General features: G+C 36.5%; 1 protein-coding gene across 13 annotated transcripts in view; it reads left to right on the forward strand.

Moving 5' to 3' along the window:
- The window catches only part of NARS2 (asparaginyl-tRNA synthetase 2, mitochondrial), a 113,942-nt gene that overhangs the window by 47,897 nt on the left and 51,673 nt on the right, over positions 1 to 14,372 (forward strand). The window lies entirely within an intron of this gene.

The raw sequence follows: 14,372 nt of genomic DNA on the forward strand, positions 1-14,372 counted from the left end.
CTTATGCTTTACTTAGATTCTTTTCTGATTTATCTTTGAGGCAGGTATTATTTGATAGTTCCAATAACCAAATAATTGACAACATTATCTGAATACTGTGCAGAAAAGCTATCATAATATAACTGTGAGATTGTAGGATTTGCAGAGCTGAATGTAGGAAAGACCACATTGGGCATGTCATGGAAAGTTCTTTATGCCTGCCAAAGTATAATTTTAAAAAATTAAAAACATGAGTCATGCAAATATAAAGTAAATATGTGTCAAAGATTTTACTGAATTCATTAATACTGAGGGAACAAGTAAAATAGGTAAGGCTATTTTAAAAAGCATCTGAGGAGCTCTGTATTCATAGGCAATTTAATAATTGGTGGAGTAAGATTGCTAAGATAGTGACAAATGGGTTAATGTCCTACACACCAGTAAACCCTAAAGTTTGGAATCATGTCTTCTACCTGACAGAAATTATTTGCAACTCTTCTGGACAAAAAACTATAAATTAATATGTAACTTCACTTAATCTGAGATATGTAATTCAATAGTAAATAGAATAACGGAGCAAGTACATTCCCCTAAGTAAATAACCTTTGAATGGGTCTGTGTCCCCTTATTACCTTGAAAGCACATCACCTTCTTAAGGCCATTCATCTTTTGGTCTTATGTTCAAGGTTTGGGTAACCTTTCTTAGCAGCCTTTCAATATTTATTTCTTTTATTTGTAAAGTTAGAGGCAAGGTATCTTCTCCCTCGGAAGTGTAATGATATGTGAAAGGTATACATTTACCAAACATCTGTTTCTCTATTATAATAGTGTATTAAATGTGCCTCTTTCCCAGTAAAGTGTAGTGAACCACAGAACACAGTGTGCACAGTGAAACTTCACAGAAGATTAAATTGGTGGAATATTAGGTTTTGTGTTTTTTAGTGTATTACGAAGTTATTTCTGATAATGTCAGTCAAATGTTGTTCCTAGCTTAATATGCATAGTTTTATGACTATTAAAATACAGTACAAAATGTTTCTGATTAATACATGATTTAATCTCTGATAAGAAATTGTTAGTCCTCTTTCCCTCAGCTTTTTTTCTTGAGTCCTATTTAACAGGCTTTTTGAAAGGCAAAAGATTTATATGATGTGAAGAGAAACCAGAGTATTAACAGACTTTTTAAAATAGAGTAAATAGTAGTTAAATTTAGAAGGTTAACATTTTCCAAAAGGATATCTATGTTGGTTTAGTGAGTTTATGGCTCCATTTTAAAGCTATTTTTTTTTGTTTTTAAAATATCCTATTTTGGAATAACTTTTATTTTATTCCAAAATAAAAATAGTGTTACTATTATACAGAAAAGTTGAAAGGAGTGCACAGTTTTGTATCTTCCCATAACATCTTCCATGACAATAGTACATTTGTCAAAACTAAGAACCTGATGTTAGTGCATTACTATTAACTAAATTCTAAAGTTTATTTGGATTTTACCAGTTTTTTCATGGATATCTTCTTTTTCTAAGATCCAATTCAGGGTACCACATAAAACTTAATTGTCACATTTCCCCAGTCTCTTCCAGTCTTTGACTGAGTCTTTCTCAATCTTTCTTTTTCATGACCTGTAGAATGTACCCCAATCTGGGTTTGTCTGATGTTTTTCTCATGTGAGGTTATACGATACCAGAGGTGAAGTGCTCTGGGGAATGATATCATGGGGAATGTGGTATCCATATGGTAATATTAACCTTCATTACTTGGATAAGGTAGTGTTTGCCAAGTTTCTCCACTGTGAAAATGGACTATTTTTCTCTTTACCTACACTATTCTTTGGAAATAAGTCACTAAGTCTAGTCTACCCTCACTGCGGGTAGGGGTTTGGGGAGTGGGAGATGGAATTAAGCACCACCCCCTGGAGAGAGAGTATTTGGAATTCTGTATGGAAAATATGTTGTCTCTTCACCCTTCTTTATTTTTTTACTTATGTGATCATTCATACCAGAGTGGACTCGTATATATTTATTTTATATTTTGGTGTTACATTCAATACCATGTTACTTACTTTGTTGCTTAAACCATTTTAGTTCTAGTTATTGGGAACTCGTGCAGATTGACTCTTGTGTCCCTTTGACATGCCCCCATCCTTCAAATACTTCCTTATTCTCTGGTAATACAAGATGCCCCAAGTTTTGTTTGTTGTTTGAAATTTGTTTACCACCCTTATTTTTTTTTCTTCGTATTTTTGCAATTTGTGTACCTACATTGGCAAATTATCATCACCCTAAAGTACATAGCTTACATTAGAGTTCACTCTTGGTGTTGTATGTTCTGAGTTTGATGACATGTATTTCACAATTATAGTATTATGCAGAATAGTTTTTGCTGCCCTGAAAATCCTCTGGGCTCTGCTTATTCATCTCTCTCTGTCTCTCTCCAAAGGCCTGGTAACCATTGATCTTCTTACTGTCTGCAGTTTTGTGTTTTCCAGAATGTCATATGGTTGGAATCATACACTACAGAGCCTCTTCAGATTATCTTCTTTTACTTAGTAATATGAATATGAATTTAAAGTTCTGTCAGGTCTTTTCACGACTTAATAGCTCATTTCTTTCTGGTACTAAGTAATATTCTGTTGTCTGGATATAACACAGTTTATCCACTCACCTATTAAAGGATACATTGGTTGCTTCCAAGTTTTTGCAGTTTTTCTGGGATTATTTTTTATTTTCTCTTTCCTAGCCCTAGAATAATCCATTTCTCCAAAGAGCCCTGGTTCCTTTTATTGGAAGATGATAGTTAGAAACCAAGATTTGGTCACTGGGTGTGTTTGCTGTGAGGGGTTATTTCTGCTAAGCCTATCAGCAGACAGATTTTTCTTTTTTTAATTTGAGAAAGCTAAGTGTTTTCATTGTATTCTGCCTATAAATGTAATTTATAAGTGATAAGTTCATTCTGAGAGAATCAGAAATGCTCTAAATTATAAAACCTGCAATTAGGAAATGTCAAATAATGAAATATTCCATTTCTTTTCAGTTAAAGTCAGAATTGGAGTAAGGCTCAGCCTAATATATTTGAAATACTTTTTTTTCTTTTTTTTTTTTTTTTTTGAGACAGAGTTTTGCTCTGTTGCCCAGGCTAGAGTGCTGTGGCATCAGCCTAGCTCACAGCAACCTCAAACTCCTGGGCTCAAGTGATCTTCCTGCCTCAGCCTCCCTAGTGGCTGGAACTACAGGCAGGTGTCTCCATGCCTGGCTGATGTTTTCTATTTTTAGTTGTCCAGCTAATTAATTTCTATTTTTAGTAGAGATAGGGTGTCACTCTTGCTGACGCTGGTCTCAAACTCCTAACCTCAAGTGATCTTCCCGCCTCAGTCTCCCAAAGTGCTAGGATTACAGGCGTGAGCCACCGTGCCCAGCCAGCTGAAATGATTTTTGATTATTGCTTTTTATTGCTGTTATTGTTGGCCTGTTTTTTCCCTTTGGTATTTTGTTACAAGGTTTTTTTTCCCTTTTGTGAGTTTTTATACGAAGCCATGAAGTCAAGCATATTTCAAGTTAAAACTGATGCTTTCCTCTTGGGTATTTTTGGAATTATAATTAGTATAGCTTCTCTAGAAGAATACCTTTTTACCTAGAATTTCATTTCTAGGAGTTTTTCTAAAGGAAATCATATGACAATTCTGCAGAGCTATGTAAACAAAAATGTTGAAAGCACCTTTATTTATATTAGTGAAAAATTACTAACAGTCTAAATGTCCAGTCAAGATTTGTTAACATTCAGTATACCAAGAAAAATAGTCATTACCATTTACCGTCTGGGGCTAAATGGACCTTATTTTTAATAAATATTTTAAAGCCATTTTATGAATAGTATTCAGAAGTAAAAACAAAGGGACAGTGAAAATCAACTTTCTTAGGAATTTTCATAAGAATTTAAACATAGCAAATCAAAAATATTTTGAACTCCTTTATTAATAGATAACTTCATGCCCTAACATTCATCAGTCTGAAGTGTACAATTCAGTGGATTTTAGTATATTTTTGCAATTGTTCAAATATCACCAGAATAATTTTAGAGTGTTTTTCTCACCCCAAAAAGAAACTCTTCCCATTAGTACTCCCATGTGTTTTTCTAGGAATTTTATAATCTTAGCTGGTACACTTATTACAAGCTAGTATATTTATAATCATAGCTTTGTACATTGTCGGTGACCTCCCGTACTGGTGTGTAAGCTGTTTGAAGGTAAAGGCCATGCTTCATTTACCTCTGTATTCACAGTGATTAGTATTCTAATAAGTATTTGTTGAATGAAAAAAATCCATCAATATGACTTCATGGTAGATAGATAATAATGATTGTAAGATACAACCTATAGCTTCCAGGCTGCTGCATCTCTTACTTCTTGGCAGCTATAATCTGTGGGCTTGAATTACTTCTGTACTTTTGACTTAGTTCATCAATATATTCTAGGTGGGGGGAAAATCAGTTAAATTAAAAAAAAAACATAAAATACATTTAAAAACTAGGAATAATATCCTATTGGAAAAGTATCCTTATTTGAAAATGGCATTTTATTTTACATTTTCATGTAGTGAGTGTGAATTCCTCTTTGTATGAATTCAGAAAATTTAGTGTTCTTTTAAAAAAAAAACAAAAATTGAAAAATATACCTGTGAACTATATGTATGAATTACACAAGCCAGTGAAACATTTCTGTTAGGCCATTAAATATAAAATGTCTGTTTTCAAATAAAAAATTTAGTTTATTATATCTCAAACAAGAAGCAGTACAATTAAAGTGTGCGCCTAAACTATCTACACAGTTTTGCCATCTTAACGGTAGCTTGTTATTCTAGCAGCGAAGAACCCTAGAGAGCGAGTAGCAATGAAATCACAAAAGGCATTTTCCACAGCTTGTTGAGAATAGAATATTTTTCCTTGCAAGAAGTGGCCCAAAGCCTGGAAGAAGTGTTAGTCAGTTGATGCAAGGTGTGGTGAATACGGTAGATGACAGTTTCTAAGTCCAGCTTTTATAGTTTGAGGACCGTTGTTTGTGCAACATGTGATCCAGAATTGTCTTGCAAGAGGATTGGCCTGTCTCTATTGACCAATCTCAGCTGCTTAATCACAATCATTCTCATCATTTTGTCCAATTGGTTGCAGTAGATATCAGTTGTCTACTGCTGTAATTGATTAACCAGGTTTCATGAAGCTGTAGTGGATAATACCAGTGCTGGACCACCAGACAACATTAGCTTTTGATGAATATTTGATTTTGGACTGTGTTTGGGCACTTCATCTTTATCCACCCATTGTGCCGAATGCTTGCAATTGTCAAAAAAAAAATCCGTTTTTCATCACATGTAACAATATGGTATAAAAATGGTGCACCTTTATGTTGTGACAGCAAAGAAAGGCAAGCTTCAAGATGATTTCTCTTCTGACGCCCGTTTTAATTCATGCAGGACCCATCTATCCAGCTTCTTTACCTTGCTGATTTGTTTCAAATGGTCCAATATTGTTGGAATAGTAAGGTCAAATCTTGAGGTTGAGGTGGATTCACTTCCACTACAGCTATCAGCTCATCATTATACACCTTGGTCTCAGGTCGCCCATGTGGCTCATTTTCAAGATTAAAATCACCAGAATGGAACTTCTGGAACCATTGACGTACTGTGCGTTCGTTAGCCACACCCTTCCAAACACTTCACTGATATTTCCAGATGTCTAGGCAGCATTGGTTCCATGACAGAACTGATATTCAAAAATAACATGAGTTTTTGACTTATCCATGGTTTCACAAAAACTGCTCTAAAAAATTGGAAAAGTAATCACAAGCCAAAAACCATGTCTTTGAAAGACTAAGAATGTACCTTCACAGTAAAAATAAAACCAGCAGTGTCAAAGTGAAAATGTCAGAAATATCAACTGTCAAACTTAGTACTTAAGGAAATAGGACATTTCATTCTAAATGACCTAAATATATATTTTACTTCACTGAAACCAACTGACAGCTTTAGTGCAGAGCTAGGGCATCCAAACAAGGACGCTTTAACACATGAAAGGGAGCGCTAGTAACAATTACGCTGTAGCAGTCGACATAAAGTGAGTTTTTCCTGGGCAAACCAGGACCTATGGTCACCCTATAGTTATTGAATAGGAACAAATTACATTTCTGCCTTCACTGGTGCTATATTTATTTGTTGTTAATAGAAATGCCTCATAGGCTCTAAGAGACATGTCGTAAAAAAGATTGTAGAGAATAGATTTTTCTTTTCTTTTCTTTTCTTTTTTTTTTTTTTTTACAGAAAATAAAAGGAAATTCCGTCTTTGTTCCTTTAGAAGAAATTGCTAATAAAGAAACTCAGCCATGGTTTTGCTTTCCTCTTACCAGTAAAAGCTGATAACAAATAAGCTTAGTTACATGTATTGGTTGATAGTCACATTATTTTTATTTACTTTGATGTCAACCCCTCCTTTCTCTCCCATGATAAAAATGAAAAAATAAAACTAGTGTTTTGCCACTTGAAACAGGTGCATGGGACAGATAAATAGATGTATGTCACATAAATCTCTGTAGTTTGGAGAACATGCAGAACCCAAGCCAGCCTTTAAGAGGCAGAGTTAGCATGTGAATTATGATAGAGATCAGGAGATAGAGGCCTGTTTTTTGTTTCTGGAACATCATTTAGTGACTTTTCCTTAATTTCTTCAAATGAGTAATTACTCTGGGCTTTCCTCCTGCTTCTCCTTTAGGGTAGTATAGTATGAGGTTCAGTGAAAAATTTGAACTTTAGGCAAACAGGATTTTAAGGACTACTGTATAAAGAGTTATCTCAAAAATTTTCTTGCATGCCTTTATTAGCCAAAATATGTGTTTGATTTGCTAATACTGGTATTTCCCATAAAGCTGTGGAGGGTTAAGTGTAACTTGGGAATTTGAAGATAACTGTCAAAATAGTTCAACCCAGAGTCTCTCTACGTTGTATATAGGTCATCCCATGATCCATATCGTTAGGAATGTTTGCTTTTAGTGTTCATGTAGCTGAAGTGGCCTGGAATGGCAGAGCATAGCTCTTCCTCTTCCTTTTCCTACTCTATCTTTTCTTCCTTCTTCAATTTAGGGAAAATGAATAAGGATTTTTCATACATTATTTCTTTGGACTAAGTGCTCCTTTAAAAGCATTTGCTCCTGTTGCTGGTCTGTGGTGGTCCCTTTGTGCTTTTGTGTTCATAAACCAAGCTCTGTTTGATTTGAGGTTGTGAAGAATATTAGAAGGCCGTACACGGTGGCTCACAGCTATAAGTTTAGCACTCTGGGGGGCTGAGGCAGGAGGATCACTTGAGGTCAGGAGTTTGAGACCAGCCTAAGCAAGAGCGAGACCCTGTCTCTACAAAAAGTAGAAAAATCATCTGGGTGTGGTGGCATGTGCCTCTCTAGTCCAGCTATTCAAGAGGCTGAGGCAGGAGGATCACTTGAGCCCAGGAGTTTGAGGTTGCAATGAACCGTGATGATGCCACTGCACTCTAGCCGGGGCCACAGAGCGATACTCTGTCTCAAAAAAAAAAAAATTATTTCATTCCTGGTCTGTAGGCCTTATGCAGTTGGTACCCTTTTATGAAATAATACCTTTTCTATCAATTATTTTTGCCTTTTATTTTCAATCATAATTAGGAATTAGACGGTCTAGATCAGTGGTTCTCAACTCTACATTAGAATGTCTCAGGAGCCTTTTAAAACATATGGATGCCTCAGCTCCCCCTTACCCCCAGAAAATTGGATTTAATTGATCTGGGACCAGGATTGGGCATCAGGATTGTTTTTTTTAAGTGCCATATGTTATTCTGCTATGCAGGCAAGGTTGCAAACCACTGTAGGTCAGCGTTTCTTAAAATGTAATCCTTGGACCAGCAGCATCAGCATCACCTGGGAACATACAGAAATACAGACTCTCAGGCCTACCTAGATATGCTGAAGCAGAAATTCTGTGAGTGGGGCCCACCAATCTGTGTTTTAACAAGCCACAGGTGATTCTAATGCATGCCAAAGTTTGAGAATCACAGCTCTAGATCATCTAGGCATTTGTAACAAATCCTCCTTTTATTTAAGTCTAACCTTGTAGGCACCATGATGCTCTAGTATGGCTCTGGACCCGAAAGTAGCTAACTGAAGCCTGAGCCTGAGCAAAAGTGGCTATAGCCAAAAAGAGCTATCACATATATCAGATGTGTTGCCATTTTTGGTATCCTAAAGTGGAATGAAAATGTGTCCCGACTGACCATTAGTACTTGCAAATGATTATCCCTTTCCACTCAGAAGGGGCTGTAGTTGAAGGAAAGAATAAGAAAAAGAGGAGCTGTAATGGTAGGAAATGGCAATCACAGAGACAGCAAGTTACTGATGACGGAAGAAAGGCAAACGAGAAACAGCCCCCAAGAATGGAATAACCATGATGTACAGAGGGATAAAAACCACCCAGATGATGGTGACGTTGAAGATACAAAACTTTTCTTTGGAACGTGTGGCAGTGTTTTGTTGGGTTATGAGACCATTGGTCATCTGTGCTGTGCTTATTAGTTTTAATTTAAGAGTGTACACTTGCAGCAGAGTAGAAAGTGGGCTGTGGACTCAGACTGCTTTTGTTAAAGCCAGTTTTGGTATGATGCTCTGGACTAGTTACTAACTTGTCTGAGCCTCAGTTTCTTCCATTGTAAAATGGAATGAAATCACTTCCCTCGTGGGATAGCAAGGACAAAATAAAGCTTGTGTAAAGTGCCTAATAGACAATTAGTCTCAGTAAACTTTTTTTAATGTCTTGTGATAAAATACACATAACATAAAATTTGCAATTAGTGATGTTGTACAACCAATACCACTATCTATTTCCAGAACATTTTCATCACACCAAAAGGCAACCCCATATTCATAAAGCAATTGTTCTCCATTATGGACTGAATTGTGTCTGCCCCCGAATTCCTATGTTGACATCCTAACCCAGCATAGTGGGTTAATGAAGGTAGTGCCTTTAAAGAGGTAATTAAGGTTATATGAGGCCATAAGTATGGGGCCCTAATCCGGTAGGACTGGTGTCCCCATAAGAAAAAGATATACCAGGGTGTGTATGCAGAAAAGAAAGGCCATGTGAGGACAGCCTTCAGCAAGCCAGTAAGAGAGACCCCACCAGAAGCCATCCCTGCCAACACCTTGATGTTGAATTTTCCACCTCCAGAACTGTGGGAAAATCAATTTCTGTTCAAGCCACCCAGTCTGTGGTGTTCTGTTATGGCAGCCCATGCCGACTAATATATTTTTCATACCGTACCCCCCCCACCTCCCCCATCCCCCGCTCCTGGCAACCACACTTCTGCTTTCTGTCTTTATGGATTTGCATTCTCTAGATAATTCATGTAAATGGAGACATATCATAGGTAGCTTTTTGTGTCTAGCTTCTTACCGCAATATTTTCAAGGTTCATCCATATTATAGGATGTGTCAGTATTTACTTCTTTTTATGGCTAAATAATATTCCACTGTATGAATATACATTTTATTTTATCCATTCATTCATAGCATGTGTTATTTCTGCTTTTTGGCTATTATGTATAATACCACTATGAACATTCATGTACAGAGCTTTGTTTAAACGCTTGTTTTTATTTCTCTGGGGTATATATCCAGGAGTGAATTGTTGGGCCATTCTATGTTTAAGTTACTGAAGAACCACCAAACTATTTTCAGTAGCAATTATATAATTTCACATTCCCACCAACAGCATACAAGGAGTTTCTCCATGTCCTTACGAACATTTGTTATTTTTCATTTTTTAAATTATAGCTATCAAGAAACTTTTAAAAAGTATATTAATTAGAGGTCTAAACTTTCTTTAGGGCAGTAGTCTTAATCAGGGATTCACATCATAATTACTTGTGGAACTTTTAAACATATCCATAGCCAGGAACCTTCCTAGACTTTTTGAATGGAAGTCTCCAGAGGTGGGGCCCTGAATTAGTACCCCTCATTTAGTATCATTGCCTAAGTTAGTAGTTTCTCAAAGTGTGGTCTGGGTATCTTTGGGGCTGCCTGAGATCCTTTCAGGGGAATCCTTGCGGGTAAAAAAATTATTTTCATGATAACACTAAGACAGTATTTGTCTTTTTCATTCTCATTCTCTCAAGAGTATACAGTGGGGTTTTCTAGTGTTCATGACATGTGATGGTGCAATAGATTGAATGTAGAAGGGGATATGAGAATCCACTGCCTTCTGTCAAGCTAGACATTAAAGAGACTTACAACAATGTAAAGCAGTGCCATCCTCTTACAAATTTTTTTTTGTTTTGGAAAAAAATTGTTTTTCATAAAAATATATTCTTAATGCCATATAATGGGTTTGTCATTGTGTTTAAGTGAATTAATTTTTAATTTCTCAGTTTTAATGGTAAATATTGGTAGGTATAACCTAGATAAAATTTCCTTGAGAGTTGTAATAATTAAAAGTATGAAAGGGTCTTAAGATCAAGCAAATGAGAACTGTAGACCTATGGAAAGGAAGGAGACAAAAAATAACTATTATCCATTTTTGAACACATGCCATACAGTTTGTATTAGGTTAAACTTTTGCATATTTTGTTTTATTTCATCTTTATAGTAACCCCATGACATATGTACACTTAACCCCATTTCATATGGGGAAATTGAGTCTTAAGAGAACTTAGCTCATAAACAGAGGGGCTAGGATTTCAATTTAGGATTTTAGACCACGTGCTGTTAATCACTACCATAACCTTTAAAAAGTAAGAGTCATCTGTATAAGATTTGAGCCCGGGAAGTTGTTGATGGTTCAATGCCATAGTGACTGACTCATCTACGTCTATATTATCAGGCCTCTAAAAAGATAGACCTAAATAACACTGAAACATCATGTGGTATATGCACCTAAATTAAAGTACTTAATATTGTGCTCTTTATTGATCCTCAGAACAAGGACCACTAAATATAAGAAATATAAGAAGGTTAATATTGACATGAGGAGATGCAGTTGACAAAATTATATACCTGTTTTGGAAAGGTGATTTTAGTGTCTTACTGACATGAGGATAAGTATTCAATTAGAAAGAACTGTCAACAAATTGTGACCTTTTAGAATAGTTATTTTCCAAGACCTCATATCTAGTCAGTCCTCTGAAGAGTCCATCATAGCAGGAATGAAGAAGTAATATTTCACTCTGGCAGAAGCCAAAGAATCAGAAGTTCACCCAATCTAGTCCTTTTAAAAGATTTACTTGTTAGGCCGGGCGCGGTAGCTCACACCTGTAATCCTAGCTCTCTGGGAGGCCGAGGTGGGCGGATCGTTTGAGCTCAGGAGTTCGAGACCAGCCTGAGCAAGAGCGAGACCCCATCTCTACTAAAAATAGAAAGAATTATATGGACAGCTAAAAATATATATAGAAAAAATTAGCCGGGCATGGTGGTGCATGCCTGTAGTCCCAGCTACTCGGGAGGCTGAGACAGGAGGATCGCTTGAGCCCAGGAGTTTGAGGTTGCTGTGAGCTAGGCTGACGCCACGGCACTCACTCTAGCCTGGGCAACAGAGTGAGACTCTGTCTCAAAAAAAAAAAAAAAAAAAAAGATTTACTTGTTGCCTACTGAGCAAGAGCTAAGGGGTGGGCAGTCACTTTTTAAAAATTGATGCTGTCATCTCCTGGTGCCTTTTGTCAATAATTATTTAACAGAATAGCAAAAATTTTTGTTTAGTAATTGATATTCTGTTTACCATCTTCCTCTTCTTACTCCTCTACCCTCACCCCCATCCTAGTGCTGTTTCAGAGATTCAATTTGGGAAGCTGGGTGCAGTGCTGTGCACTTATACTCCTGGCTACTTAGGAGTCTGAGGCAGAAGGATCACTTGAACCCAGGAGTTCGAGTCCAGTCTGGGCAACACAGTGAGACCCTGTCTCTTAGAAACAAAAGACTCCATTTCCCCAAACTGAAACAGCATATTTTATAGAAAATGAATTGTTTACTTTTTTGACAAATATTAATTGTCTAGTGTGTGTCGGACACTGGATGAAAACTGAGGATACCACAGTGAACAAAAGAATAAAGTTGTTTATGAAATTTACAATCTGATGAAGGAGATGGATATTCAATAAATAATCATAACAGTAGATTTATATTTGGAAAGGTACTATGAACAATAGTAAGTGGTGTTATTAAAGAGCATGATGGTAGGATTGACCTAGGAAGATTGGAAGAAGACTGAGGTCAAAGTGGAGTCTGCTGGGAGGCCTGAATTCAGTTTGTGACAAGTGAAAGGCTCAACTAAGCAAATAGATATATGCTTCTGGAGCTTAAAGAAGAGGTCTAGACAAAAGGTATAAATTTGTGAATTGTATGCTAATAGGCAGTTAATTGAAGTCATTGGCTGAGGTAGATCATCTAGAAAGAGGGCACACAGTGCAAAAAGAAAAGGGTCTGGGAGTAAGTTTTAAGGAATGTTTAATGAACAGCAATGTTTCTAGCATGTAGAAAGAGGCAGAAATAGAGGTCAGAGGAATAGGAGGAAAACTAAGAGAATGCAGTGTTCAAAATTTCAAGAGGAAAGGGTTTATATTAATATTTCAGAGTGTCAATTAAAATCCATTTACTGCTTACCATGGCTTACAAGGAAGGCCCTGTATGTTCTGGTTTTTTCCTACCTCTTTGACTGGATCTCTCATCCTTCATCCTGCTACTGGCCTATACTCTTATTCTTTGAACATGTCAGGCTCTTTTCTACTTTAGGACCTATGTGCTTGGTGTTTCCTTTGCTGGAATGTCCTTTTCAAATGTCCTCAGAGATGGGTAGCCAATCCTTCACCCCCTTTAGCAGGATTGTTGTCAGACTCTATTGAACTTTGAATTTCATTATGCAGTTAAGATTATACTTTGCTCGAGCCTTAAATTCATTTTGCAGAAGTGTTTGGCAATAATAGTAAAGAAGAATTTTTAGATTGTATAATGTATCCTCCCTAAGGCATCTTAACACGAATTGTTAAAATGAGGAGGGTTGTATCTCTTTCATAGCCTTCCACCAAGTGTATTGCAAGATAGAGGAATAGAGAGGAAAGCTGAAAAGGAGGTGCCTGCAGTCCACTCTGTTAGGCGTGTAAAAATAATGAATGACAAGTATGTCAATATTGATAATCCGGTGGACACAAAACAGTAGTAAAATAGATGATCATTTTTCGAATGATGGGAAATGCACTTGGCAAAGACTGTTTTAAAAGCCAGTTTATGTTGAACACACGTGTGTAAAGGGAAGTAAAACTCAATGGAAATCGAGCAGGGGGCAGAGGGGAGAAGGGGATAGGCAAAAACCTACCTAACAGGTACAATGAACACTATCTGGGTGAAGGGCACACTTTTAACCTTGACTCAAGCATTACAAAGGCGATCCATGTAACTAAAAACATTTGTACCCCCACAATACTTTCAAATTTTAAAAAAGCCAGGTTAAAGCTTTCTGTCAGTTCACTTGAGTTCAATGAACTTTTATTGAACTAACAGTAGAGAAGTGATACGGAGGGAGGTTGGGGATGGTTGGTGGGAATGGGGACATGTAGGGAAAGTTGCTGATTAATCTTATGCTGAGTAAGTTCTTCCCCAACTAAAGAACAACAATTCCTGTATTTTTTCAAAATATGATGATTAGCTCTTAAATTTCAGGGCCAGAAAGAAGAAATGGCCAGGCAATTCGTGACCATTTTACATTAATCTGCTTGCCAACTCAAGGGCTTCATAAAACTCCACACAAGGGAGAAAGTGACCTTTGTAGAACCTTTTTTGGTAATTTTACTTATTTTCCAAAAAGCCGTTTTTGTAGCTGTCTTGATTGATGTGTATTGAGTGTATTTTTGTTATCTTAAACATCAACTCCATGGACTTTCCTTATATAGCTTTCTTCTCTCCATAATTTGGCACAAGAATGGTTTTTAGTGCTGAGTGTTTTCTGCTGGTCTCTTCTCACAGCCGGACTGGCCTTTCACCTGGTTTTGTGTCTTATTTTAGAAATGGCCTTACTCTCATATTTTATTTTAAATGTTGGTTTGTTCAAGCCTTGCTGCAAATGGCTTTCATGTCTGGAAGACAGAAAAAAAGAAGAAATCAGCAGAAATTAAAATAGGAATGATTTCACATGGATCTAGAGACAAAATTATTGCAAAAGATACTAGAGATCAATGCCAAGCTGTTCCCAATCCCCATCCCTGTAAGAATTTGAAGACAGGAAAGGCTAAATGACTTGCTGAAGATTACAAAATATTGATTACAATTTATTCTTACTATTTTCATGAAGACAACATATTCTAAAGAACTATGATTTTAACACATGAAACAAATAAGCTGTTCATAAGGA

This window comes from Eulemur rufifrons, chromosome 6, assembly GCF_041146395.1.
Source record: "Eulemur rufifrons isolate Redbay chromosome 6, OSU_ERuf_1, whole genome shotgun sequence".
Lineage (NCBI taxonomy): Eukaryota > Metazoa > Chordata > Mammalia > Primates > Lemuridae > Eulemur > Eulemur rufifrons.